We start from the raw sequence: 26,776 nt of genomic DNA on the forward strand, positions 1-26,776 counted from the left end.
TTCATTTCCCAGAGTTAGAAGTCTTTATGTTCTGTGTCCCTTTCTGATATCTCCCACACATTTCTTCTCCCTTCCCTTATATTCCCCTTCACTATTATTCATATTCCCCAAATGAATGAGAACATACACTGTTTGTCCTTCTCCGATTGACTTACTTCACTCAGCATAATACCCTCCAGTTCCATCCACGTTGAAGCAAATGGTGGGTATTTGTCGTTTCTAATGGCTGAGTAATATAACACTCTCTTTAAATCCTCTTTTTTCTTGCTGTAAAGTTGGTACTGATGCTCTTTTTTCGTTTGTTTTTGGATTAAGGAATTCATTTCATGTGGAATTGTAGTTACTTGGGTATTTGATATTTTTTAAATTATTTTATTTGAATGTTGTTGGCACACATTACATTGTTTTCAGGTGTACAGCATGGTGATTAAACAAGTTTATATATCATGCTATGCTAACCACAAGTGTAGATCTCATTACTATTACAATACTAATGCTATTTAATATTATTGATTATATTCGTTATGCTGGTACTTTTATTCCCATTCAGTCCATAAGTGGATATATTTACAGATATGATTCTGCTTTTTGTTTATTTATTCATTTTATTCTAGATTCCACATTTGAGTGAAATCATATCGTATTGGTCTTTCACAGTTTGACTTATTTCACTTAGTATAACATATAGTCTAAGTCCATCCTTGTTTTCACAAATGGCACAATCTCAGTCTGACTTTCTTTCTTTCTTTCTTTCTTTCTTCTTTCTTTCTTTCTTTCTTTTCTTTCTTTCTTCTTTCTCTTTCTTTCTTCTTTCTTCCTGCCTTTCTTTCTTTCTTTCTTCTCTTTCTTTCTTTCTTTCTTTCTTTCTTTCTTTCTTTCTTTCTTCTTTCTCTTTCTTTCTTCTTTCTTCCTGCCTTTCTTTCTTTCTTTCTTTCTTTCTTTCTTTCTTTCTTTCTTTCTTTCTTCTCTTTCTTTCTTTCTTTCTTTCTTTCTCTTTCTTTCTTTCTTTCTTTCTTTCTTTCTTTCTTTCTTTCTTTCTTCTTTCTTTTCTTTCTTCTTCTTTTTCTTTTTCTCCACAATATTCATGTGTGTGTTTCTGTGTGTGTGTGTATCTTCCTTATCCTTTCATCTATTGGTGGACACTGAGGGTGCTTCCATATATGACTATTGTAAATAATTCAATAAACATAGGGGTACATATATCTTTTTGAATTAAGATTTCAAATTTCTGGGGGACCTGGGTGGCTTAGTGGTTGAGCATCTGCCTTTGGCTCAGGTCATGATCCCGGAGTCCTGGGATCTAGTCCTGCATTTGGCTCCCTACAGGGTGCCTACTTCTCCCTCTGCCTGTGTGTGTCTCTCTCTGTGTGTGTCTCTCATGAATAAATAAACACAGTCTTAAAAAAACAAAGATTTCAAATGTCTTTGTGTAATTCCACCCAGTACTGGAATTACTGAATCATATGATCTTGATATTTTTAATTGTTGAGGAACTCCCATACTGTTTTCTGCAGTGGCTGCATCAATTTACATTCACAACAATAGTGTATCAGGTTCCTTTTCCTCCACATCCTCATCTACAGTTACTACTTCTTGTCTTTATATTTTAGCTATTCTGACAGGTGTACGGTGATACCTGATTATGTTTTTTTTTTATTTTCATTTCCTTGATAATTACTGATGTTGAGCATCTTTGCAAGTCTCTGTTGAATATCTGAATGTCTTTTTTGGAAAAGTGTCTATTCAGGTACTCCACCCATGTATAAATCAGATTGCTTACCATTTGTATTGAGTTATATAAGTTATTGTTATATTTTGGGTATTAACCCCTTATCACTTATATCAATTGCAAATATCTTTTACTATTCAATAGTAGATTGCTCTTAGTTTTGTCAATGGTTTCCTTAGCTATGAAAAAGCTTTTTAACTTGATGTAGTCCCATAGTTCATTTTTTGCCTTGGCATCTCTTGCCTTTGGAATCTTATCTAGAAAAATGTTGCTAAGGCTTATGTTCAAGAAATTATTTCTGTGTTCTTTTATAGGATTTTTATGCTTCAGGTCTCACATTTAGGTCTTTAGTACTATTTGAGGTGTTTGTTTTGTTTTGTTTTGTTTTGTATATGATTTTAGTAGGTGGTCAGTTACATTCATTTAAAATTGTCTATGCAAAAAAAGTACCTGCACAGTTTTCACACCATTTCTTAAATAGACTGTCTTTCCAGCATTGTATATTCATGCTTTCATTGTCATAGATTAATTGACCATATAATAATGGATTTATTTCTGATCTCTCTTTCTTGTTCTATTGCTCCATGTGTCTATATCTGTGTCACTACTATACAGTCTTTATGACTATAGCTTTGCAGTATATCTTGAAATCTGAATAACAACTGTTATTCTTTCTCAAAATTGCTTTGGCTATTCAAGGTCTTTTGTGGTTCCATACAGATTTTATGATTGTTCATTCTAGTTCTGTAAAAATGATATTGGTGCTTTTACAGAGATTGCAAAGGCTTTGTATATCACTTTGGAGAATATGGGAATTTTAACAATATTAATTTTTCCAATCCATGAGCATGAAATATATTTCCATTTATGGTATAGTTTTCAACTTCTTTCATCAGTGTTTTATAGTTTTCAGAGTATAGTTCTTTCATCTCTTTGGTGAAGTTTATTCCTAGGTATTTTATTCTTTTTGGTGCAGTTGTAAATGGAGTTTTTTTTCTTAATTTCTTTTACTGCTACTTCATTATTAGTTTATGGAAATGCTACCAATTTGGGGTGTTAAATTTCTATTCTGCAACTTTACTGAATTCATTTATTACTTTTAGTATTTTTTGGTTGGATATCTAAAGTATCATGTGATCAGAAAATAGTGACAGTTTAGCTTCTTCTTTTTCCAATGTGGATTCCTCTAATTTCTTTTCCTTGCCTTATTGCTATGGCCAGGACTCCCTGTACTATGTTGAATAAAAATGGTGGAAATGGACATCTATATCTTATTCCTTACAATAGACGAAAAGCTCTAGGTTTTTCACCATTGAGTAAATGTTATCACTATTCAGTAAGATGTTAGCTCTGAGTTTTTCATAGAGTTTAGTACACTGAGGTATGGTCCCTCCAAATTAACCTTGTTGAAAGTATTTTTGTCATGAGCAAAGGTTGAATAGTATTACTTTTTCTGCATCAATTCAGATGATTTTCTTTTAAATTCCTGTACAGATAACATTAATTATATTAGTTTCAGGTGTACAATATAGTGATTCAAAATTTTTTACCTTACTCAGCCCTCATCATGATAAGTGTACTTGTACTCCCCATCACTTATTTCACACACCATCTACACACACCCACTCTGTTGACCATCAGTTTGTTCTTAGTTTATAGTTAAAAGTTTGTGGGGGTTTTTTTTGGGGGGGGTTCTCTTTGATCATTTGTTTTGTTTCTTAAATTTCACATATGGATGAAATTCTATGATATTTGTCTTTCTCTGACTGACTTATGTCACTTAGCACTATATTCTCTACATCCATCTATGTATTGCAAATGACAAGATTTTTTGTTATGGCTGGAAATATCTATCTTCTTTGTCCACTCTTCTATTGATGGGCTCGGGCTTCTTCCATAATTTGGTTATTGAAAATAATGCTGTAATAAACATAGGGGGAATATGTATGTTTGAATTGGGTGGGGTTTTTTTTGGTATTCTTTGGGTAAATATTTAATAGTGGAATTTAATAGTAGCTCTATTATTTGTTTTCCATAGTAGCTGCACCAGTTTGCATCTCCACCACCAGTACACAGTTCTCCACATCCTTGCCAACACAGTTATTCCTTGTGTTTTTTATTTTAGCCATTCTTACAGGTGTGAGGTGATATCTCATTGTGGGTTCACATTTCTCTGAGCATGAGTGATGTTGAGCATCTTTTCATGAGTCTGTTGGACATCTGTATTTCTTCTTTGGAAAAATATCTATTCATGTCTTCTGCTCATTTTTTATTTGAAGTCATATCTAGAAAAATGTTGCTATAGACCATGTCAAAGAAATCAATGCCTGTGTTCTCTTCTAGGAATTTTCTATTTTCAGGTCTCATATTTAGATCCTTAATCCATTTGACCTTATTTTTATATATAAGGAAGTTGTCCAGTTTATTTTTTTTAGCACGTAGCTCTCAGTTTTCTCAACTATTTGTTGAAGGGCCTTTTTCCCATTCATATTCCTGCTTCCTTTATTGAAGATTAATTGACCACGTAATTGTGGTTTTATTTTTGGACTCTCTATTGTTCTATTGATCTATGTGTCCATTTTTGTGCCAATGCCATATTGTTTTTATTACCATAGCTTTGTAATATATCTTGAAGTCTGGGATCATGAAACCCCCAGATTAAGTTTTCTTTTTCAAGATTTCTTTGCCTATTTGGGTTCTATTTTGTTTTCTTACAAATTGAGGATTATTTGTTCAGTATTATGGATATGGAAGACAATATTTGATCCTCCAATCCATGAGCATGGAAAACATTTTCATTTGTTTGTGTTGCCCTTAATTTCTTTATTTTTTTATAGTTTTCAGAATACAGGTCTTTTACAACTTTGAGTAAGTTTACTTCAGGTTATTTTATTGTTCTTGGTACAATTGTAAATAGGATTTTTTCTTAATTTCTTTTTTCCCTATTTCATTATTAATGTGTATAAATGGAATGGATTTGTATATATTTATTTTAAATCCTGAAACTTCATTGAATTCACTTTTCCATTCTAGCAGTTTTGTGGTGGAGTCTTCAGTGCTTTCTATATGTAGTATCAGGTCATTTGCAAATAGTGAAAACTTTACTTCTTCTTTACTAGTTTAATGTATTTTATTTTATTTTAGTCTGTTTGCTGTGGCCAGGACTTCCACTACTGTGTTAAATAAAAGTAGTGAGAGTGGACATCTTTGTCTTGTTCCTGATCTTAAGGGAAATGCTATCAGTTTTTCCTATTGAATAATATGTTAGCTGTGAGTTTTTCATATATGGCCTTTATTATGTTAATGTATGTTCCCTCTATTTACAAAATATTTGCAAACCAAATCTACAACATAATTTTTTTAAAAAATCATTCACCATAATTAATTGGGACTTATTCCCAGGATGCAAATGTGGCTCAATATTCACTAATCAACAAGAGAAAGGAGAAAAAAAACATGATTATTTCAATAGAAGCAGAAAAAGCTTCTGACAAATACAACATCCATTCATAATAAACACCCTTAACAAAGTAAATGTAAATGGAATTTTATAGGCTCCATCTTTATATCTTGTTAGTCTTTGTTTTAAAATCTATTTTGTCTGATATAAGTATTATTACCCCAGCTTTCTTTTAGCATCAAATTGCATGATAAATCGTTCTCCATCCCTTCACTTACAATTTGCATTTGTCTTTGGGTCTGAAATCAATCTGTTTTTAGGCAGCATATTGATGAGTCTTGTTTTTTTATACATTTCATCACACTATGTCTTTAGAGTGTTTCATCCATTTACATTCAAAGTAATTACTGATAGGTTTATAGCTACTACATTTTGTTACTTGTTTTATGGTTGCTTTTGTAGTTCTTTGATGTTCTCTTTTATCATGGTTAGTTGGCTTTTTTAGTGCCATAGTTAGATTCTTTTCTCTTTATTTTTTCTATAACCCTGGTTTCTGATTTGTGGTTGCCATTAGGTTTTTATATAACATCTTATGCATATACCAGTGTAGATTAAGTTGATTGTGGCTTAAGTTTGAACCCATTCTTTACTCCTCTTCCCTCATGTTTTAATCTTTTCATTGATTTTTTTTATTTTACTGCTTTCATGTTTCCTACTATTTTTAGTACTACTTATGAACTTTCCATTCCACTCAAAGAGAGCCATGTAACATTTCTTGTAAGGCTGGTTTAGTGGCTATGAATTCCTTTAACTTTAATCTCCTGTTGCCTGACCCATTTTGGTTCTTCTAATCTACTATTTACTCTAATCACTATAGGTTTAATTTCATTTATTGAGTTTTTTCCTCTAATTGGTCCTTACTAATATTTTCTATCTCTTTTTTAAAGGTCCTGTTGATGTTCTCCACTCTTTTCTCAAGTTCATGAGTACCTTTAAGAACATTACTTTATATTGTATATCAGTCATATTATTTACCTCTGTTTCATTTAGCACCCTTGCTGTGATTTCGTCTGTTCTCTCATTTGAGACATATTCCTCTATCATCTCATTTTTTTTCTTTTTTATAGATTATATTTATTTATTCATGAGAGACGCATAGACAGGGAGAGAAGCAGACTCCTCACAGGGAGCCCTATGGGGGACTGGATCCCTGGACCTTGGATCATGCCCCAAGCCAAAGGCAGATACTCAACTGCTGGGCTGCCCAGGTGTCCTTCATTGTTTTCCCTAACTCTGTGTGTCAATCTCTAACTGTTGGGAAAACCAGCTACATTTTCTCCTTGTAAAAGAAGTGTCCTTGTGGAAAGTTCCTGTAGGGCTATGCAGTGCAATGTCCTCTGTGCACCAGAACCTGGTACTTCAAGGATGCCTCCTATGTGTATTGTTTGCACCCTGCTATTGTGGCTGAGCTATTTTTGCCTTCAGTCCAGGAATTTGCAATGGCTCTTTTGGCCTGTGGTGGGCAGGGTTTGGTCCCTGTGTTGTTAGCAGCCCCACTTGGATCCTCCTTGGGCTTGAGTCAGACCAGGAATTTGCTGGTGACTTATCAGCAAAGTGAATTATCACTGAGCTATAAACCACGTTTCCTGTGTTATGCCATGAGAAGCTTTCATTCGTGGATAGATTCTGCAGTCAGAGCAGGTATCTGCCACCCGCTCACTGCTAAGCAGAGTTGAACTGTTGTATGTGGTTATATTCCCCTCCTCCTGGGGCAAGAGTCACCTTGGAGTGGTACTGGCCCCTATTATTGCTGTTTGCACACTGCCATGCCTGTAGCACTCCTTTGCATGGCCTCTGGCAAATACATATTGGAGGTAGCAGGTCCTCAGGAGAACCTGGGTGTGGGGTCCATAGTGTTAGAAAAGTTTGCACAGATCTGCTGTGGAAGGGGACCTGGAACCACTTTAGAAAGCGCTTGCAGCAGGGCAGGAGGGGACAGGTCCCCATGAGTATTTGGAGATGGGAAACGCTGTTGGCAAATTCGGTAGCAATTTTTGGCAGTGTGCTGGTTTGCACAGTTTCCGTGTCTCTAGACTGGGTTCTAGGGCAGGGAAATGGCACCTGCTAGTTTCTTTGTTCCTCAGAAGTCTCCTAAGGATCCCTGTACCTCCAGTACATGCTCTGAGACTAGTAAAGAAATCTCCCTCCTGTATATCCCAGCTGTTTTTCAAACTACTGCTTCTATGCTGTATCTCAGTAGAGCTTTCTTTAAGGTCAGGAACTCAGTTTCCTATTGACCTCCTATTTCTCCCTTGCCTAATCTTGTGAATTTTTAAAGTTCCAGGTGTTAAGACCTGCTGATTATAAAAACTTGTGAAATTTCACCCTTCTGGTTTTCAAAACCAAGTATTATGGGGATTCATCTTTCCCATACAGGGTTCCTATATCTGGTGTGCAGGTGTTTTTTCCCCTCTCTATGTCTGTGGCAACTTTTCTTCCCATGGACAGTCCCATGGGCCCCTTTATTTCCAAACCACATCACTGTCCTTCCTAACCAATTTGATGTGGCCTCTTCTCTTCATTTACCTGTGGAGATTGTGTGTTCTAGCAGTCTTTGGGTCATTTTCTGAGGGTTTTGGGGGTGCTAGCTAGTTGTATCCATAGGACAAGGTGAGCATAGGGTCCTCCCACTATCCCATCTTCCCCAGAAGTCCTCAATCACAAGATCTTTATCCTTTGTTTTTTTAATGTGATGTATCATTTTGATTGATGAGTGAATATTAAACAATCATGCATCTCTGGAATATATCCAATTTGATCATGGTGAATGATCCTTTTAACATATTGCTGAATATTGTTTGCTAATATTCTATTGAGGATTTTGCATCTGTATTCCTGGTCATTGGCTTGTAGGATAAGGTGTTTTGTTTTTGTTTTGTTTTGTTTTTGTTTTTGTTTCTTTTATTTTTTTGTGGTGCCTTTGTCTGGTTTTGATATCATAATAGTATTGGCTTCATATAATATATTTGGAAGCATCCTTTCCCCTTATATTTTTCAGAATACTTTGAGGACTGTAGATATCAACTCTTTTTTAAATGTTTGTTTGAGGGACACCTGGGTGGCTCGGGGGTTGAGCATCTGCCTTTGGCTCAGGTCGTGATCCTGGAGTCCTGGGATCCAGTCTGGCAACAGGCTCCCTACTGGGAACCTGCTTCTCCCTCTGCCTAAGTCTCTGCCTCTCTCTCTCTCTCGTGCCTCTTATGAATAAACAAATAAAATATTTTTAAATTGATGAAGTCCCAATAGTTCATTTTTGCTTTTGTTTCTTTTGTTTTAATGGATGTATCTTGCAAGAAGTTACTGTGGCCAAGTTCAAAAAGGGTGTTGCCTGTGTTCTCCTCTAGGATTTTGATGGAGTCTTGTCTCACATTTAAATCTTTCATCCATTTTGAGTTTATCTTTGTGTATGGTGCAAGAGAGTGGTCTAGTTTCATTCTTCTGCATGTGGATGACCAATTTTCCCAGCACCATTTATTGAAGAGACTGTCTTTCTTCCAGTGGATCGTCTTTCCTCCTTTGTCGAATATTAGTTGACTATAAAGTTCAGGGTCCATTTCTGGATTCTCTATTCTGTTCCATTGGTCTATGTGTCTGTTTTTGTGCCAGTACCACACTGTCTTGATGACCACAGCTTTGTAGTACAACCTGAAATCTGGCATTGTGATGCCCCCAGCTATGGTTTTCTTTTTTAAAATTCCCCTGGCTATTCGGGGTCTTTTCTGATTCCACACAAATCTTTTGCACAGCAAAGGATACAGTCAACAAAACTCAAAGACAACCTACAGAATGGGAGAAGATATTTGCAAATAACATATCAGATAAAGGGCTAGTTTCCAAAATCTATAAAGAACTTATTAAACTCAACACCAAAGAAACAAACAATCCAATCATGAAATGGGCAAAAGACATGAAGAGAAATCTCACAGAGGAAGACATAGACATGGCCAACATGCACATGAGAAAATGCTCTGCATCACTTGCCATCAGGGAAATACAAATCAAAACCACAATGAGATACCACCTCACACCAGTGAGAATGGGGAAAATTAATAAGGCAGGAAACAACAAATGTTGGAGAGGATGCGGAGAAAAGGGAACCCTCTTACACTGTTGGTGGGAATGTGAACTGGTGCAGCCACTCTGGAAAACTGTGTGGAGGTTCCTCAAAGAATTAAAAATAGACCTGCCCTACGACCCAGCAATTGCACTGTTAGGGATTTACCCCGAAGATTCAGATGCAATGAAACGCCGGGGCACCTGCACCCCGATGTTTCTAGCAGCCATGTCCACAATAGCCAAACTGTGGAAGGAGCCTCGGTGCCCATCGAAAGATGAATGGATAAAGAAGATGTGGTTTATGTATACAATGGAATATTACTCAGCCATTAGAAACAACAAATACCCACCATTTGCTTCAACGTGGATGGAACTGGAGGGTATTATGCTGAGTGAAGTAAGTCAATCAGAGAAGGACAAACAGTGTATGTTCTCACTCATTTGGGGAATATGAATAATAGTGAAGGGGAATATAAGGGAAGGGAGAAGAAATGTGTGGGAGATATCAGAAAGGGACACAGAACATAAAGACTCCTAACTCTGGGAAATGAACTAGGGGTGGTGGAAGGGGAGGAGGGCGGGGGGTGGGGGTGAATGGGTGACGGGCACGGAGGGGGACACTTGACGGGATGAGCACTGGGTGTTATTCTGTATGTTGGTAAATTGAACACCAATAAAAATTAATTTATAAAAAAAAATATATTTTTTAAAAAATAAATGTTTGGTAGAATTTACTAAGCTATGTAGTTCTGAATAGTTATTTCTTAATAATTTTTTGGTTACTGATTCAATTTTATTACTAACAATTGGACTGTTCAAATCTTATATACCTTCTCATTCTGTTTTAAAAGATTGTATGCTACCAGGAATTTATGCATTTCTTCTAGGGTTTGCTGACACATAATTTTTCAAAGTATTTTCTCTTTTTTTTAAAAGATTTTATTTGTTTATTCATGAGAGACACACACAGAGAGAGAGACAGACAGACAGACACAGGCAGAGGGAGAAAGCAGGCTCCATGCAAGGAACCTGACATGGGACTCGATCCCTTGTCTCCAGGATCACACACTAAGCTGAAGGCAGTGCTAAACCACTAAGCCACCCAGGCTGTCCTAGTATTTTCATATATATATATATTTGTATTTCTGTGGTTTCAGATAACTTCTCTCTCATTTCTGATTTTATTTATTTGAGTCCTTTCTCTTTTTCTTTTGATGAATCTGGCTAAGGGTTTATCAACTCTGCTATTCTTTTCAAAGAACCAATTCTTGGTTTCATTCATTCTTTTCTTTTTTTTTTCCAGCCTCTATGTCATTTATGTCTGCTCTGATCTTTACTATTTTCCTTTTATTCAACTTGGAATTTTTTTGTTGTTACTGTTTTTTTTCTAGCTCATTTAGGTATAAGGTTATATTGTTTGAGGGTTTATTTTCTTATTTCTTGATGCAGGCCTGTATTGCTATATGTTTTCCTCTTTGAACTACTTTCACTACATCTGAAGTATTTTAACACATTGTGTTTTTATTTTTATTTGTCCCCGTTTATTTTTGCTTTATTTCTTCGATTTCTTCCTTGATGCCCTGGTTGTGTCATATCATGTTTTTAACCTCCATGCATTTGTGGGTTTGTTTGTTTTTTTACTTTTTTTTCTTTTGAAACATTTCTAGTTTCATAATTTTGTGGTCAGAAAAGATGCATGGTATGAATTCAGTCTTCTGAAATTTATTGAGGCTTGTTTTGTGGCCTAGCATGTTATCTATTCAGGAGAAAATCCCAAGTATAATTGTAAACAATGTGTACTTTGTTGTTTTTGGATGGAATGTTCTGTGTATAACTGTTATGTTTATCTTGTCTAATGTATCATTGAAAGACACTGTTTCTTTATTGATTTCATGTCTAGATATTCTCTCCATTAATGCAAATTGGATGATAAGCCCCCTATTATTGTATTACCATGACTTTCTCTATGCCCCATAATATTTGCCTTATGTATTTAGGTGCTCCAGTGTTGGGTACATGGATATTTATACTTGATTTTATTGATCCTCTTATCATTAGGTAATAGCCTTCTTTTTTTTCTTGTTACACTCTGTTTTACCATCTACTTTTTTGTGATAGTGTTGCTACCTCAGCTGTTTTTTTTTCTCACTTCCACATGAATGGTAAATATTATTCCATCCCTTCACTTTATTTTTTTTAATTTCTTAAATTTATTTATGATAGTCATACAGTGAGAGAGAGAGAGAGAGAGAGAGAGAGAGAGAGAGGCAGAGACACAGGCAGAGGGAGAAGCAGGCTCCATGCACCGGGAGCCTGACGTGGGACTCGATCCCGGGTTTCCAGGATCACGCCCTGGGCCAAAGGCAGGCGCCAAACCGCTGCGCCACCCAGGGATCCCCATCCCTTCACTTAAATCTGAAACTAACTTTAGGTATGAAGTGAGTCTCTTATAGGCAGCAAAGAAGTGAATCTTTTAAAAAATTATTCTGCCATCCTATGGCTTTTGATAGGAGCATTTAGGACATTTATATTTAAAGAAAATATTGATAAGTATATATTTATGGGCATTTTGTTATTTGTTTTCTGGTTGTTTCTGTATTTCTTCTCTGGTTCTTCTTGCCTTGGTCTCTTTCTTTGTGAATGACAAAATTCTGTAGTGTTTTAATTGGCTTTCCTTTTATTTTTTAGAATAGAGTATAGATTTTGGGTTACCATGAAGTTCTTATATAACATCCTATGTATATAGCGATCTATATTAATTTGATGGCCATTTAAGTTCAAACACATCCTTTAGGGAGAAAAAAAGAACTTTTTCCCCTCTTTCTTCTTTTTTTAGTCCTTCATACATGTTTTATGTATATGTTGTCATATTATACATCTTTTATTCATAATATTCTTACATTTAATTATGGCCATTTCTTTTCCATTTATAGAAGTCCCTTCATTTGTTGTAAGGCTGGTTTAGTATTGATGAACTCTTATTTCTGATTGTCTTTGAAAACTCTTTATCACTCTTTCAAATCTGAAAGATAAACTTGCTGAATAGAGTATCTGTAGTCACATTTTTTTTTCTTTCAGCACTTTGCATACATCATGCCACTTACTTCCTGCTTGCAAAATTTCTGCTGAAAAATCAGCTGATAGCCTTATAAGTTTTCCTTTGTATCTAACATTTTGCTTTCATCTTGCAGCTTTTAACTTTTTCTCTTCATTATTAACCTTTCACATGTTAATTATTGTCACTTTGTAGACTTCTTTAGGTTCATCTTGTTTGGAATTCTCTGTGCTTCATTTACCTAAATGTTTATTTCCTTCCCTCTATTAGGGAAGATTTCAGCTAATATTTCTTCATAGAAGTTTTATACTTCCTTCTCTGTCTATTCTTCTTCTGAAATCTTTATTTATTTATATATTTTAAAATATTTTATTTATTTATGCATGAAAGACACAGAGAGAGAGGCAGAGACACAGTCAGAGGGAGAAGTAGGCTCTTCACAGGGTGCCTGACGTGGGATTAGATCCCTGATCCTGGGATCACACCCTGAGCCAAAGGCAGACACTTAAGCACCGAGCCACCCAGGCATCCCTGAAATCTTTATTTCTTTTTTTTTTAATATTTAATTTATTTATTCTTGACAGACACAGAGACAGAGAGAGAGAGGCAGAGACAGGCAGAGGGAGAAGCAGGCTCCACCCTGGGATCCCAACACGGGACTCGATCCTGGGACTCCAGGACCACGCCCTGGGCCAAAGGCAGGCGCCAAACCGCTGAGTCACCCAGGGATCCCCTCTTTATTTCTTTTTTAAAGATACAATTATTCAGCCTGATCAATCAGACTATTACCTTTCGTGATCAACAGCATCGGTGCAAAAAGAAACAAACAAAATAACTACGTTAAAACCCTTTGTTGAATCCTTTACACTTTCCACAGAACAGAAACAAAATAACCTGCTACAGAGTTAGTCACAAATACAGCTCTCGAGATTTTTTGCCCATAAACATGAGTATTGTTTACAAATGTCTACGTTGTAGCAGCCAGGCCCTGACACCACACTGCTTGTCTGAGTTCACAAATCTGCTGTAACCTGGAGCTTCCCTGTCACTTCTCTGGCTCTCCTCTCCTGCTAAGCTTTGTTTCCTGGCAGTAATTAAAACCTTCTGCCACTGCCTTCGCTGCTGCTGTTGCTAGAACTTCCATAGCCACCTTGGTTTTGTGGTTTGGCAAAGTATTGGTCTCCACTACTATAGGGCCCAGAGCTTTTGCCTCCAAAATTTCTTCCTTTCAAGGGTCCAAAATTTGAGATTTGATTGTTGTAATTGCCAAAATCACATAGATTCTGCCACTTCCAAAGTTGCTTCCATTATTACCAAATCTATTACAACCATCTCCACTGCCACCATATCCACCACCACCTTTACTGCCACCAAAGCCATCTCTCCCACTGAAGTTATCTCCACAACTAAAGTTGCCATTCCCAACAGAACCCCCTCCATGACCACCATCGAAGTTTTCAGAGCCACTTCGACCTCTTTGGCTGGATGCAACACTATTCATCTCTTGTTTCGATAGGGTTTTCCTTACTTCACAGTTGTGGCCATTCACATTATGCTATGTTTGAATGACAGTCTTGTCTACAGACTCATGATCATCAAATGTTACAAAAGCAAAGCCTTTCTTTCTGTCTGTGCATTGGTCAGTTAGGATTGCAATCATTTCCATTTTCCCACTGTTCAAAATAATCTCTTAGATGATTTTTTTTCAGTGTCTTCTGTAATGCTACCAACAGAAATCTTTTTCACAGTTAAGTGGGAACCAGGTCTTTGAGAATCTTCTCTTGAGGACAATCCTCTTTGCTTCCACAACTCTTCCATCCACCTCATGTGGCCTTGCATTCATGGCTGCATCGACTTCCTCCACAGTGGCATATGTCACAAACTCAAAGCCTCTGAAACACTTGGATTTTGAATCTCTCATTACCACACAGTCCATAAGCATTCCCCATTGCTCAAAATAGCTCCTCAGACTTTTCTCAGTTATTTCAAAGCTCAAACCTCCAAAGAAGAGCTTCCACAACTGTTCAGGTTCTTTGAGAGTCTCTGACCTAGGCATGATGATGGTGGGAAGGGAGATTTTAATGATGCTTATTCAGCGGTATCAGTGGGAAGAAAACCTGAAATCTTTATTATGTGAATATTTGTTTGCTTGATGTTGACCAGGGGATCCTTTAACTTATGGTTATTTTTGAAAATTGGTTTTTCTTTGTCATTGTTCAGGCTGGGAGCCTTCCATTATTCTGTCTCTTAATATAGTGATATGTTCTTTTGCATCTGCTAGTCTACTGCTGATTCCCTCTAATGCATTTTTATTTCAGTTATTATATTCTTCAAATTTGGTTCTTTTTTATATTTTTCTATCTCTTTATTGAATATCTCACCGAATTCTTCCACTCTTCTCTCCAGACCAATGAGTTACTTCATGATCATTACTTTAAATTCTGTATAAGGTATATCACTTATCTCCAGGTAATTTAATTCTTTCTCAAAACTTTGTCTTGTTCTTTCTTTGGGAGAATATTGCTCTGTCTTCCCATTTTGCTTGCCTTTCTGCATTTGTTTCTATGGATTAGGTAGAACAGCTATCTCTCCTAAACTAGAAGGGATGATCTTGTTTATCGTTATCCACAATGTAGATTGCGTGTGCATGGTGACTTTTGGTGATTGGCTGGGGCTGTGTCTGGCATCAGCTGTGGGTACAGAGGGTTTCCACAAAGCAAGTGCCCTTTCAGGACAAGTAAAGCTGAACTATATGCAGGCTGGGATGTCCCAGGGTTCTATGTGTTCGGGCACCCTGGAATTACGGCTTAATCTGGAATTTGTGCAAGGGTGGCCCAGGGCACTCTGTGCAGGGTGTGCCTTGGCATAGCTCAGGTGGTGTATGGGAAAAGATCATCCTGACCTCTCTGCATAAAGGGTGCCCTGGCAGGGTAGTTAAAACTAAACAGATGCAGTCTGAGGCTACCCTGGCTCTGTGCACAGAGGGAAACTGCAGGATAGCTGAAGCTGAAATGGTTGCAAAACAGGGTGTTTCAGGACTCTCCATAGAAACAGTCTACTGAAGGGTCACCTAGAGCCAAGGCAAGGGACATGCTGGAAGGTCCTGGTGACTCCATGCAGGGGGTACCATGGAAGGGCAGCGAAAGCTAAAATGAGTGCAGTGGCCCCTGGTCCTTCACACAAAATGTACCCTGAAAATACAACTGAAGGTGAATTGGGTGCAAACTGAGATGTCCCAAGGTACTCAGCACAGGGGCACTGTGCACCAGAGGTATCCTAGCAAGCCAACTGAATGAAGCTGAAGTGATATGGTCCTGGAGTTTTCCAGGTTGCTTTTCACCTTTGTCACATTGTCACAAAGGCTAGGGCTGAAGTTAGCACTAACCAGGGTATCCTGGTGTATACCACCATGTGGCCTCCTTAGTGGGACCATTGTTGCTGGTGTGAGCTATGGACCCAATGCTCACTGATGCTGCAGGCCAGTTATAATGCACAGACTGTGCATTGGTCTATGCTTTCAAGGTGAAGAGGGGAGCATAGATTATGTCTGTCAGCCCCTCCCACTCAGAGAGCATTTCAGCAGCTCCCCTAGCCATCTGGTGGAATTCTAGGGCTGGTTGATTTGTGTGCTAGTTGCTCTTCTTTTTTTTTTGTATATTTTTTTTTATTGGAGTTCGATTTGCCAACATATAGTGTAACACCCAGTACTCATCCTGTCAAGTGCATCCCTCAGTGCCCATCACCTAGTTACCCCATATCCCCACCCACCTCCCCTTCCACTATAGTTGCTCTTTCTTTTTTTATAATCAATATGCCAAAGAGACATATTTTATTTTTTTAAAGATTTATTTATTTATTCATGAGATACACACAGAGAGAGAAAGGCAGAGGGAAAAGCAGGCTCCATGCAGGGAGCCCAATGTGGGACTCGATCCCGGGTCTCCAGGATCAGGCCCTGGGCCGAAGGCAGCGCTAAACCACTGGGCCACCCGGGCCGCCCTATAGCTGCTCTTCTAAAATGAAGCTTTTAAAGAAAGAAAAGAAAAAAAAATGTAAGGAAGGAAAGAGGGAAAAAATTTAAAAAAAAAGAAAGTTAGAAAAAAAACTTTGCCATTTATATGTTTTTTTTTTTTTCTTTGCACTGGCATGATCGTTGCTCTTATGGGCTTCTGGACCCAGGGCTCACTAAGGCAGCAAACAAGTCCCTTGACTCAGAGAGCATCCCCAAGCTCATCAGCCTTTGTAAACTGTGGTGTTTCTTTCTGTGCTCCAGACTCAGCAGGGAGCCTGATGTGGGCATCGGTCCCAGGACCCCAGGATCATGACCTGAGCTGAAGGCAGCTGCTGAACTGAGCCAGCCATCCAAGCGCCCCAATGTTCAAGTCTTCTATGTATTTATTTATCTTGTATCTGGTTATTCAATCCATAATGAAAAGTAAAGAATTGAATTCCCTTATTACTGTAGAGCTATTTCTCCCTCTAATTCTGTCAATTTCCTTCATATATTTAGGAGATTTGGTGTTTGCTCCCTTTATGTTTATAATTTTTATATGTTCTTTGTGAATTGATAATTTATCATTATATAATGTGTTTCATGTCTCTTATAATAGCATTTGTCTTAAATTCTATTTTGTATTATATTAGTATATTCATCCTTGCTGTCTTTTGGTTACCATTTGCCTGGATTTTTTCCCCATTCTTTCATATTTGACCTATGTGCTTCCTTAAATCTAAAATGAGTCTCTTGTAGACAGCATACAGTTGGATTGCTTTCTTTTTTAAAATACTCTACCAAGGTATGCCTTTTATTATTTTTTTTAATTTATTCAGAGAGAGAGAGAGGCAGAGACACAGGCAGAGGGAGAAGCAGGCTCTATGCAGGGAGCCGAATGTGGGACTTGATCCCTGGTCTCCAGGATCACGCCCTGGACTGAAGGTGGCACTAAACTGCTGAGCCACCCAGGCTGCCCAGCAATACTATTTTAAATAGGCATTTACACATGCATGTAGAAAAATATAAAATTTCTGGGATGCCTGGGTGGCTCAGTGGTTAAGTGCCTGCCTTCAGCTCATAGTGTGATCCTGGAGTCCTAGGATCAAGTCCCACATTGGGGTCCCTGCATGGAGCCTGCTTCTCCCTCTGCCTATGTCTCTGCCTTTCTCTCTCTGTGTCTCTCATGAATAAATAAATAAAATATTTTAAAAATAAATAAAATTTCACATTTTTGATATAGAAAGTTCATAGTGCAGACTAAAAAATTAAATATGTACAGTCATATCCTAATAATTAAATGTTTAACATTATTTGACATAATTACTTTTCCAAGTTTACTGGTTATTTCAAAATTCAGATAATTTTTTTAAAAAAATGGAAAAAAGAACAATTAACATGTACTAAAAATATGTAGCATACTAGTAAAAAGTATTGGTCTCAGAAACAGACAAATCTGAGTTAAAAATCCCAGTTTTTAAAATATTTTAAATTCAATTTGCCAACATATAGTATAACATCAGTGCTCATCTCACCATGTGCCCTCCTTAATGCTCATCAGTTTTACTATTTACAAGTTATGTGACCTTAACACAGTTATTTCACATCCATAAATGACAGTTTCCTCATGTGAAAATAAAGGAATAATCATAGTATCAATCTCAGAGTACAATATAATAAATGATAAGGAACTTATACATTGCCTCTCACCTGTTAAGTACTCAGTAGAAGTTGGTTGATGATATTGTTTTTTGTTTGTATTATTTTTCCAATGATTAATATTGTCTATAATTATTATCCCCCTTTTTAGCATTTTCCTTGAAAAGACATTAAGAAAATGATTAATGTTAAAGTATAATTTTCAAAGAAATATAATTATGATTTTCACGCAACTATAAAATTAACATGGGTCAAGGATTTTATGATTCATTAATTAATGTGGTAACTCTTACAATGTTAAAACTAGTTCAAAGGAGTCTTTCAGGAAAAGACATACAATTAGGAATACCGGAAAAAATGTTAATAGATGCAAAAGTAGTTAATATCTTATAGAGAGTAAAAATTATTTATTTATTTTTAAAGATTTTATTTATTTATTCATAAGAGACGGGGGGGGTAGAGGCACAGGCAAAAGGAGAAGCAGGCTCCCTGCAGGGATCCTGATGAGACTGGATCCCAGGACCCCAGGATCACTCCCTGGGCCAAAGGCAGATGCTCAACCACTGAGCCACCCAGGTATCCCTAGAGAGTAAAATTTAATCCTTGGGGCCATTTCTACATGGTAGAAATTCATTCTATCTCTATTACGCAAAATTCCTTGTACAAGAAAACTCAGTTTTCTACAACTTGACACATACAGAGCTGTAAAATTGTCTTCTTAGTAGAAAGTCAATCAAAAGTTCATATTCTAGGGAAATCATATAATCCCCATTTCTTAAAGTGTCAATACTATTTTTTATTTATTTATTTATTCATTCATTCATTCATTCATTCATTCATTTATTGCTGAATTTCCTGTATTGGTTAGCAGAGCTTATAAATTTTGGGGGGTGGAGAGCTCTATAAAAATTTTTTGTATATATTTTTTATTGGAGTTTGATTTGCCAACATATAGTGGGTGTTATACTATATGTTGATAATACTATTTTAAATAGACACTTACACATACAAGTAGAAAAATATAAAATTTCACGATTGCCTGGGTGGCCCAGGGGTTATGCACCTGCCTTCAGCTCAGGGTGTGATCCTGGAGTCCCAGAATCAAGTCCCACATCGGGCTGATTGGATGGAGCCTGCTACTCCCTCTGCCTTATGCCTCTGTCCTGGAGCAGACTATATTATTATACTAACTAAAGTAAACTATATAATTAACTTTTTCTTTAATAATTTCCCCTGCGCGTCCTAACAGATAGTATACAGATAGATATTGCCAATTTTTTTAATAATTTTTTTTTGGTGTTCAATTTACCAACATAAAGAATAACACCCAGTGCTCATCCCGTCAAGTGTCCCCCTCAGTGCCTATCACCCACTCACCCCCTCCCCCCGCCCTCCTCCCCTTCCACCACCCCTAGTTCGTTTCCTAGAGTTAGGAGTCTTTATGTTCTCTCTCCTTTTCTGATATTTCCCCACACATTTCTTCTCCCTTCCCTTATATTCCCTTTCACTATTATTTATATTCCCCAAATGAATGAGACCATACAATGTTTGTCCTTCTCCGATTGACTTACTTCACTCAGCATAATACCCTCCAGTTCCATTCACGTTGAAGCAAATGGTGGGTATTTGTCGATCCTAATGGCTGAGTAATATTCCATTGTATACATAAACCACATCTTCTTTATCCATTCATCTTTCGATGGACACTGAGGCTCCTTCCACAGTTTGGCTATTGTGGACATTGCTGGTATAAACATTGGGGGGCAGGTGTCCCGGCGTTTCATTGCATCTGTATCTTTGGGGTAAATCCCCAACAGTTCAATTGCTGGGTCGTAGGATAGGTCTATTTTTAACTCTTTGAGGAACCTCCACACAGTATTCTGGAGTGGCTGCACCAGTTCACATTCCCACCAACAGTGTAAGAGGGTTCCCTTTTCTCCGCATCCTCTCCAACAGTTGTGGTTTCCTGCCTTGTTAATTTTCCCCGTTCTCACTGGTGTGAGGTGGTATCTCATTGTGGTTTTGATTTGTATTTCCCTGATGGCAAGTGATGCAGAGCATTTTCTCATGTGCTTGTTGGCCATGTCTATGTCTTCCTCTGTGAGATTTCTCTTCATGTCTTTTGCCCATTTTATGATTGGATTGTTTGTTTCTTCAGTGATGAGTTTAAGAAGTTCTTTATAGTTCTTGGAAACTAGCCCTTTATCTGATACGTCATTTGCAAATATCTTCTCCCATTCTGTAGGTTGTCTTTTAGTTTTGTTGACTGTATCCTTTGCTGTGCAAAAGTTTCTTATCTTGATGAAGTCCCAATAGTTCATTATTGCTTTTGTTTTTTTTTTTTCCGTTGTGGATGTATCTTGCAAGAAATTACTGTGCCTGAGTTCAAAAAGGGTGTTGTCTGTGTTCTCCTCTAGGATTTTGATGGAATCTTGTCTCACATTTAGATGTTTCATCCATTTTGGGTTTATCTTTGTGTATGGTGCAAGAGAGTGGTCTAGTTTCATTCTTCTGCATGTGGATGACCAATTTTCCCAGCACCATTTATTGAAGAGACTGTCTTTCTTCCAATGGAGAGTCTTTCCTCCTTTATCGAATATTAGTTGACCATAAAGTTGAGGGTCCACTTCTGGGTTCTCTATTCTGTTCCATTGATCTATGTGTCTGTTTTTGTGCCAGCACCACACTGTCTTGATGACCACAGCTTTGTAGTACAACCTGAAATCTGGCATTGTGATGCCCCGAGCTATGGTTTTCTTTCGTAAAATTCCCCTGGCTATTCGGGGTCTTTTCTGATGCCACACAAATCTTCAAATAATTTGTTCTAACTCTCTGAAGAAAGTCCATGGTATTTTCATAGGGATTGCATTAAACGTGTAAACTGCCCTTGGTAACATTGACATTTTCACAATATTAATTCTGCCAATCCATGAGCATGGAATATTTTTCCATCTCTTTGTGTCTTCCTCAATTTCTTTGAGAAGTGTTCTATAGTTTTCAGGGTATAGATCCTTTACCTGTTTGGTTAGGTTTATTCCTAGGTATCTTATGCTTTTGGGTTCAATTGTAAATGGGATTGACTCCTTAATTTCGCTTTCTTCAGTCTCATTGTTAGTATATAGAAATGCCACTGATTTCTGGGCATTGATTTTGTATCCTGCCATGCTACCAAATTGCTGTTTGAGTTCTAGCAATCTTGGGGTGGAGGATTTTGGGTTTTCTATGTAGAGTATCATGTCATCGGCGAAGAGGGAAAGTTTGACTTCTTTGCCAATTCGAATGCCTTTAATGTCTTATTGTTGTCTGATTGCTGAGCCTAGGACTTCCAATACTATGTTGAATAGCAGTGGTGAGAGTGGACATCCATGTCTTGTTCCTGATCTTAGGGGAAAGACTCCCAGTGCTTCCCCATTGAGAATGATATTTGCTGTGGGCTTTTTGTAGTTGGCTTTTAAGGTGTCGAGGAAAGTTCCCTCTATCCCTACACTCTGAAGAGTTTTGATCAGGAATGGATGCTGTTTTTTGTCAAATGCTTTCTCTGCATCTAATGAGAGGATCATATGGTTCTTGGTTTTTCTCTTGCTGATATGATGAATCACATTGATTGTTTTACGAGTGTTGAACCAGCCTTGTGTCCCGGGGATAAATGCTACTTGGTCATGGTGAATAATTTTCTTAATGTATACTCTTGGATCCCATTGGCTAGTATCTTGTTGAGAATTTTTGCATCCATGTTCATCAGGGATATTGGTCTGTAATTCTCCTTTTTGGTGGGGTCTTTGTCTGGTTTTTGAATTAAGGTGATGCTGGCCTCATCGAACGAATTTGGAAGTACTCCATCTCTTTCTATCTTTCCAAACAGCTTTAGTAGAATAGGTATGGTTTCTTCTTTAAACGTTTGATAGAAATCCCCTGGGAAGCAATCTGGCCTTGGCCTTTGGTGTCTTGGGAGGTTTTTGATGACTGCTTCAATTTCCTCCCTGGTTATTGGCCTGTTCAGGTTTTCTATTTCTTCCTGTTCCAGTTTTGGTAGTTTGTGGCTTTCCAGGAATGCGTCCATTTCTTCTAGATTGCCTAATTTATTGGTGTAGAGCTGTTCATAATATGTTTTTAAAATCGTTTGTATTTCCTTGGTGTTGGTAGTGATCTCTCTTTTCTCATTCATGATTTTATTAATTTGAGTCTTCTCTCTCTTCTTTTTAATAAGGTTGGCTAATGGTTTATCTATCTTATTAATTCTTTCAAAGAACCAACGCCTGCTTCTATTGCTCTGTTCCACAGTTCTTCTGGTCTCAATTTCGTTGAGTTCTGCTCGAATTTTAATTAACTCTCTTCCTCTGCTGGGTGTAGGATCTATTTGCTGTTTTTTCTCTAGCTCCTTTATGTGTAAGGTTAGCATTTGTATTTGAGTTCTTTCCAGTTTTTGAATGGATGCTTGTATTGTGATGTATTCCTCCTTAGGACTGCTTTTGCTGCATCCCAAAGATTTTGAATGGTTGTATCTTCATTCTCATTAGTTTCCATGAATCTTTTTAATTCTTCCTTAATTTCCTGGTTGACCCTTTTATCTTTTAGCAGGATGATCCTTAACCTCCACATGTTTGAGGTCCTTCCAAACTTCTTGTTGTGATTTAGTTCTAATTTCAAGGCATTAGGGTCTGAGAATATGCAGGGGACAATCCCAATCTTTTGGTATCGGTTCAGACCCGATTTGTGACCCAGTATGTGGTCTATTCTGGAGAAAGTTCCATGTGCACTTGAGAAGAATGTGTATTCAGTTGAGTTTGGATGTAAAGTTGTGTAGATATCTGTGAAATCCATCTGGTCCAGTGTATCATTTAAAGCTCTTGTTTCTTTGGAGATGTTGTGCTTAGAAGACCTATCGAGGGTAGAAAGAGCTAGACTGAAGTCACCAAGTATAAGTGTATTATTATCTAAGTATTTCTTCACTTTGGTTACTAGTTGGTTTAAATATTTGGCAGCTCTCACATTCGGGGCATATATATTGAGGATTGTTAAGTCGTCTTCTTGGATAGATCCTTGAAGTATGATATAGTGTCCCTCTTCATCTCTTACTACAGTCTTCGGGGTAAATTTTAGTTTATCTGATATAAGGATGGCTACCCCTGCTTTCTTTTGAGGACCATTTGAATGGTAAATGGTTCTCCAACCTTTTATTTTCAGGCTGTAGGTGTCCTTCTGTCTAAAATGAGTGTCTTGTAGACAGCAAATAGATGGGTCCTGCTTTTTTATCCAGTCTGAAACCCTGCGCCTTTTGATGGGGTCATTAAGCCCGTTCACGTTCAGAGTTACTATTGAAAGGTATGAGTTTATTGTCATCATGATATCTATTCAGTCCTTGTTTTTGTGGATTGTTCCACTGAACTTCTTCTTAAAGGGGAATTTTAAGAGTCCCCCTGAAAATTTCTTGCAGAGCTGGTTTGGTGGTCACATATTCTATCAGTTCCTGCCTGTCTTGGAAGCTCTTTATCTCTCCTTCCATTTTGAATGAGAGCTTTGCTGGATAAAGTATTCTTGGTTTCATGTTCTTCTCATTTAGGACCCTGAATATATCCTGCCAGCCCTTTCTGTCCTGCCAGGTCTATGTGGAGAGGTCTGCTGTTCCCCTAATACTCCTCCCCATAAAAGTCAGGGATTTCTTGTCTCTTGCTGCTTTAAGTATCTTCTCTTTATCTTTGGATTTGCAAGCTTCACTATTAAATGTCGAGGTGTTGAACGGTTTTTATTGATTTTAGGGGGAGGATCTCTCTATTTTCTATTTCCTGGATCTGAATGCCTGTTTCCCTTCCCAGATTAGGAAAGTTTTCAGATAGGTTTGTTCAAATACATATTCTGGCCCTCTGTCCCTTTCGGCGCCCTCCTGAACCCCAATTAAACGTAGGTTTTTCTTCCTCAGGCTGTCGTTTATTTCCCTCAATCTATCTTCATGGTCTTTTAATTGTCTCTTTTTTCGTCAGTTTCCCTCTTTGCCATCAACTTGTCTTCTATGTCACCCACTTGTTCTTCCATCTCATTAACCCTTGTCGTTAGGACTTCTAGTTTGGATTGCACCTCATTCAATTGATTTTTAATTTCTGCCTGATTGGATCTAAATTCTACAGTACTTGAAGTTTCTTGAGTCCTTTATGCTTTTTTTCTAGAGCCACCAGTAGGTGTATAATAGTGCTTCTGAATTGGCTTTCTGACACTGAATTGTAATCCAGATTTTGTAACTCTGTGGGAGAGAGGACTGTTTCTGATTCTTTCTTTTGAGGTGAGGTTTTCCTTCTAGTCATTTTGCTCAGTGCAGAGTGGCCAAAAACAAGTTGTATTGGGAAAAGGAGAGAAAGAAGGAAAGAAAAGAGAAAAAGAAAAAAGAAAAAAGGAAGAAAAAAGAGAAGAAAAAGAGAAAGAAAAAGAAAGGGAAAAAAGGGGTGGGGGAAGCAAACAAATCAAAAAGAAAAAAAAAAAAACACCGGGAGTATCTTCTGATTCTGTATACTTTAAGTCCCTTGACTTCCCCTGGAACTGGTCCGTCTAGCTGGTCTTCTGGGGGAGGGGCCTGCTGTGCTAATTTTCAGGTGTTAGCACTTGGGGGAGCTGCTCTGCCCCCTGCCTGGTGCAGGGCTCAGTGGGGGTTGTTTACCCCGTGAGGCCCCAGGAGGAACAGCCTCAGTTGTTACGGCAGCTCTGGAAACCTGGATTCAGCCTCCACAGGAACTACGGGGCTCTCCATCTGCAGGGCCTGGATGCTCCGGGGCGGGGCCGCTGATCTGCTCAGCTCCGGGCAGGAGCGTCCTTGCAGTCTGGTCCCTCCCGGCCTCTGCCAGTTCTGGGGGGAGGCCGGATCCTGGGCTGTGTCCCCGGCGCCCTGTGCTCCTGGGCCTGTGCTGTTGGATTCGCGCTCCTGGTGGCGCAGCCGGCTCTGTGGAGCCCCGGCCCGAGCCCCTCGAAGCTGCTCCCGGGTCCCTCCGTGCGCGCTGCAGCCCTTAGGGATCTTGGCGCACTCCCCTGGGGCGCAGGTGTCTGTTAGTGTCCCCAGGAGCCCGAGGGCATCCCCGCTCTCCTGGGTCCTGCTCCAACTCCCTGCGGGCCCCTTTCCCCCGGGAAGGTTGGTGCAGCTCCTGCTCCTCCGGGACGGGGCTCTCCTGTCCTGGGGACACTCGCCCCGGCCTCAGCCCGGCTCCTCGCGGGGCCCCTCCCCCTCGGAGGCCTTTTGTTTCTTTATTTCTTTTTCCCCGTTTTCTTACCTTGGTAGAAGCTGGACCTCTTCTCACTGTAGCGTTCCAGCTGTTCTCTCTTTAAATCTCAGGCCGAATTCGTAGATTTTCAGGATGATTTAAAGGTTATCTAGGTAATTTGGTGGGGACAGGTGATTTGGGGACCCTGCTCTTCCGCCATCTTGCCCCTCCTCCGCGATATTCCCACTTTTTTCTTCAAAAGATTCAGTGTTACCAAATACCTCTCGTTAATCAAATAGTAGCCAGATAATAGTAACATTAGACAGCTTTTTTAAAAAAAGATTTTATTTATTTATTCATGACAGACACAGACAACGAGAGACAGGCAAAAACACAGGCAGAGGGAAGCAGGCTCCATGCAGGGAGCCCAAAGTAAGACTCAGAGTCTCCAGGACCACCCCCCAGGCTGAAAGTGGCGCTAAACCGCTGGGCCACCGGGGCTGCCCTAGACAGCTTTTTGAACCTTAATTATTATGCACATACAGGAAAGTTAGGTTTGGATACAAATCTATAAATAAATTCTTCTGTTCACCATTAATTTATGTTTGTAATCTGTTAGTCAAGGGCAGCATCAATTAGCAATACAAAATATTTTGAAATTTCAGCTTAACTAAAGCATGCAGTTATGGATTTTTTGGTCCTGGGTTTTCTGGTTCTGGCTTTTATTATACCAGCTGAATTGAAGATGATATGCTGCATGACAATCAACAATATGTATGGAACATTGAGGTTATTTTAATTATCGCTGATTTCAGATATTTTTTAAAAGTATTACTGGATGTAAGTCCATGTTCAAATGGAAGCTGAGATCAGATAATTTAGAATATAACTAAAGAGATGAAAACAGGAATAAGAGATGTAATAAAATATAGGAAAATTAGTAATAGGTAATAAAAAAATCTCCTCTGTAAAATAAACGTTTTTCATTGGGTTTTACAAATAGGCCAAAATAAAATCAGAAAACATATCCATGTATAATTAGATTAGTTTTCTTTTATTGTCCACCTCTTTTAGATTTTAGTGTTTTTTTTTAAGCTTTTTTTAAAAGCTTCAGAATTTAGGAAAAAAATTCCTGGAGAAGATTTTATTACTTAATGAACTCTCTTTCATTTTGCTTACAGAAAAGATATGGAAATAAGGAGTTAACTTCAGATGAAATGGAAAAAAAACGTTCTCTTGAGAAGATAAATTGCAATACTAATGGGGAGAAAGGATAAGATTATGGTCATTCTAATGACAAATAATAGTAAAACCAGGGTACTATATTCTACAAAATAAGAAGGCAATTATATTCAGATTTACTTGAAATATGTACTCTCACATGAATAAGACAAAGCATCTTGCATAAAACTTTTGATAAGAATAAAAGAAAACTTAAGATCTCCAACCAGCATACGAAATGAGAGAGGGGGCATTTTTCTCATAATGTTAAGATGCTAATATGTGAAATTTCCTCAAACTTTTGATATGCTTTGAATGATGTGGTTGAGAAAATTTTTGTCATGTACTTGTTTTTAACATTTATTAGTCAGACTAAACTTGATATTGATAAGGTGTTTTTAATTCTTCACATTTGGATAAGTTT

The 26,776-nt window shown here is 38.0% G+C and overlaps 1 protein-coding gene across 1 annotated transcript in view; it reads left to right on the forward strand.

Annotated features, from left to right (window-relative positions):
* The window catches only part of KLHL4 (kelch like family member 4), a 161,182-nt gene that overhangs the window by 131,680 nt on the left and 2,726 nt on the right, over nucleotides 1-26,776 (forward strand). The window lies entirely within an intron of this gene.

This window comes from Nyctereutes procyonoides, unplaced genomic scaffold (assembly GCF_905146905.1).
Source record: "Nyctereutes procyonoides isolate TBG_1078 unplaced genomic scaffold, NYPRO_anot_genome, whole genome shotgun sequence".
NCBI lineage: Eukaryota > Metazoa > Chordata > Mammalia > Carnivora > Canidae > Nyctereutes > Nyctereutes procyonoides.